Source organism: Dipodomys ordii, unplaced genomic scaffold, assembly GCF_000151885.1.
Source record: "Dipodomys ordii isolate 6190 unplaced genomic scaffold, Dord_2.0 Scaffold19, whole genome shotgun sequence".
NCBI classification, from domain to species: Eukaryota; Metazoa; Chordata; class Mammalia; order Rodentia; family Heteromyidae; genus Dipodomys; species Dipodomys ordii.
Genome location: NW_012267235.1, coordinates 15569991 through 15573650, shown reverse-complemented (window position 1 = coordinate 15573650; position 3660 = coordinate 15569991). Strand labels below are relative to the sequence as shown.

Genomic DNA, 3660 nt, shown 5'->3' with positions numbered 1-3660 from the left:
GAGTTCAAGCCCCCAGGACTCGCCAAAAAAAAAAAAAAAAACAAGCAAAAGAAAAAAGTACTAGAATTTCATTATATTGTTCAATTGGGTTCAAACCAAACAACCTAAAAATAAACATATTTAACACAATATCTCAACAGACTTAAACAACATTAAAAAAAAAAAAGTAACCAGTCGGGTGTTGGTGGCTCACACCTGTAATCCTAGCTACTCAGGAGGCTGAGATCAAAGGATCAGTTTCAAAGCCAGCCCAGGCAGGCAAGTCCATCAGATTCTTATCTCTTTTAACCACTAGAAAACCAGAAGTGGCTGTGGCTCAAGTGGTAGAGCACTCTCTTTGAGCTCAAGGATAGCACCCAAGCCCAGAGTTCAAGCCCCACAACCGGCCAGAAAAAAAAAATGCAACCACATGAACTGGTGGATCATATACACATGTAATATAGGACACATCTGTGGTGTCCACCAGCACGATTACTATGCAAACACTGTGGCTTATGTATAGTTTGTACACATATGGTTCTATGCCTTAATAATTTAATAATTATTACTATGTTTGATTAATATAATTTTAATAATTCTTCCCAAAACATCTATAATGTATGGAAACAAGAGTCAGTCATAGTACACCATGTGGGAGAAAAACTTGCTACAATGGAGGTCTTCAAAAAGATAACAAAGACCCTTAGAATCTTCATTAAGTGGGATGCCTACAATCCTAGCTAGTCAGGAAGTTGAGATCTGAGGATCATGATTCAAAGTCAGCCTGGGCAGGAAAGTCCATAAGACTTTTATCTCCAATAAAACCACTAGAAAACCGGAACTGGCGCTGTGGCTCAAGTGATAGAGCCCTTGTCTTGACCTGAAGAGCTAACGACAGCGTCCAGGCCCAGAGTTTAAGCCCTACAACTAACAAAAAAAAAAGAATCACCAATAAATCACCAATAAGAGAACATGGACCAGGTACTCAAGCCCATAATTCTAGAAACTTTGGGCACTGAGATGTGAAGATGAGACTCTTATCTCCAATTACCCACCAAAAAGCCAAAAATAGAGCTGTGGCTCAAGTGGAAGAACACCAGCCTTGAGCAAAAAAACAAGCAACCACTCAAGACTGGCGCGCGCACACGCACATGCACACACACACACACACACACACACACACACACACACACACACACACACGGAGAACATGGACGATTATCAGGGAAGAGAGAGCTGCATACAAGTGGCCTTGGTGCACAAAGCAGGCACTACCATCCTAGCCTAAAAGATTCAGCAATAAAAAAACCCGTTGTTCTAGTACAGAATTCTTAGGAGATTTGGAACAAAGACCCTTAGGGAAACAGGCATGGTCTTCCATCTCCCTTGCCTCCACATCTTCCTACAAGGCAGGTTCACTTCCCAGGGCAGCCACAGAGGCCTGCAATAGTGTCGGGAGCATTCCCTGACATTCCATCTCCATCTTCAGCCTCAAACAAAGCCATTCTAAGGTCAAAATGATCCTGGAGATAAGAAACACCTCAGTGAATTACATTAAATTACCTGAGCTTTCTGTGCCCCTTTCTCTTACTCTAAAATCAGAATGTTATTCGATTTCAGGGTTTTAGGGAAGTTTTTTGATTCTCAAGAAGGAAAACAATGGGGCTGGGAAGATGGCTCACTGGTAGAGCACTTGCCTTGCATGCCTGAGGCCCTGGGTCCAATTCCTCAGCACCACATAAGCAAAAAGAAAAAAGCCGGAAGTGGCGTTGTGGCTCAAGTGGTAGAGCGCTAGCCTTGAGCTGAAGAGCTGAGGGACAGCGCCCAGGCCCAGAGTTCAGGCCCCACAACCGGACCCAAAAAAAAAAAAAAAAGAAGGAAAACAATATCTGCCTAGAACATCATAAGGAACTTGGAGGTATGCTCTCAAGTTTCACATCTCTCTTTTGCCCTCTCTTTTTCTAGGACCTAGAATTCCTATCCTGAGGAAAATGTAATGCATATGTGGTTATTAATGGATTTTAGTATTGCTAGAGGTAACTGGCTAGTAGATAATTACCAATCTCTTTAGGTGAGTTTTAGGTAACATAAATGAAGAAAGACCATGGAAGTGAAGAATGAACCTGGGGAGTTTGGACTCAGGTTCTGCAGAGCACTACAAAGTACTTGTCAGACAAACGCTCAGTCTTTCTTTTCCTTTTCTTTTCTTTGATTGCCAAAAGACAAGACACCAAGGAAACCTATGTAAAACTATGTTTCACAGGAAAAATATTTTTTAAAATGGGTAGGCATTGCATATTCACTGATTCTAATATCCAGAGAGTCCCATTTGCCATGTGCATGACCTTTAGTATCTGATATAATCTATAATCTATACAACTAAACAAAAATTATTTTTTTTTGTCAGTCATGGAACTTCAACTCTGGGCCTGGGTGCTGTCTTCAGCGCTTCAACTCTGGGCCTGGGTGCTGTCTTCAGCACAAGGCTAGCACTCTACCACTTGAGCCACAGCACCACTTCTGGTTTTCTGATGGTTTATTGGAGATAAGCGTCTCATGGGCTTTCCTGCCCAGGCTGGCTTTGAACCATGATCATCAGATCTCAGCCTCCTGAGTAGATAGGATTACAGGTGTGAGCCATGGCACCCAACAACAAAAATAATCTTATTTTAAAGTTTAAATTATGAGTTCATATGTTTGAAAAAGTAGCATATAGGGTGACTTTCTTCTGAAGGGAAAATGCTTTTGTTAACACATATTTATTTTATAAACACAAAGTATTCTTTGGGCTGGGAAGGTGGCTCAGTGGTAAAATGCTTGCCTAGCACATGTGAAGCCCTAGGTTCAATTCCCCAGTATCACATAAACAGAAAAAGGGATGCTATGGCTCAAATGGTAGAGTGCTAGCCTTGAGCTAAAAAGAAGCACAAGGACAGTGCCCAGGTCCTGAGTTGAAGCCCGAGGACTGATAAAAAGAAAAAAGTATTCATTGCCTGGGGGGCTTCAAACTTCAATCCTTAGATCTTAGCGTCCTAAGATTATAGATATGAATGACTGGCTCCTAGCCTTATATTTTTATTTTCTTTATTTTTGCCTAATCTGGCCTTGAACCATGTTAGTACAAATCAAACATCCTAACTCCTGTCTAGTATTTCCACCGATCTTTTATGAATGTGAAACAACTGAAAGCAGAAACAACAAAAGGTGAAGAGTAGGATGGGAATGTGGTTCAGTGGTAGAGTGTTCACCTAGCATGCATGAGGCCCTGGGTTCAATTCCTCAGTACCACACACAGAAAAAAGCCAGAAGTATGGAAGTGGTGCTGTGGCTCAAGTGGTAGAACACTCACCTTGAGCTGAAGAGCTGAGGGACAGTGCCCAGGACCTGAGTTCAAGCCCCCAGGACTCGCCAAAAAAAAAAAAAGGTGAAGAGTATTCATTTACAGATTATCTGTATTTTATTTGTGTAATTATGTATCTTTCAAATATACCGAATATACACTATATTTTTGAAATTGGAAAAAATGTTACCACTTTCTTCATGTAGTCTTTTGTACAAAAGGGATTCATTCTGGTATTTAGAACATATTTGTTCAAATATGGTTTTTTGTTGTTGTTGTTGGTCATGGGGCCTGAACTCTGGGCCTGGGTGCTGTCCTTCAACTCTTCAGCTCAAGGCTAG

The 3660-nt window shown here is 41.3% G+C and overlaps 1 protein-coding gene across 1 annotated transcript in view; it reads right to left on the bottom strand.

Moving 5' to 3' along the window:
- Ankfy1 (ankyrin repeat and FYVE domain containing 1) overlaps window positions 1-3660 on the bottom strand; it is an 88996-nt gene that overhangs the window by 55390 nt on the left and 29946 nt on the right. The window lies entirely within an intron of this gene.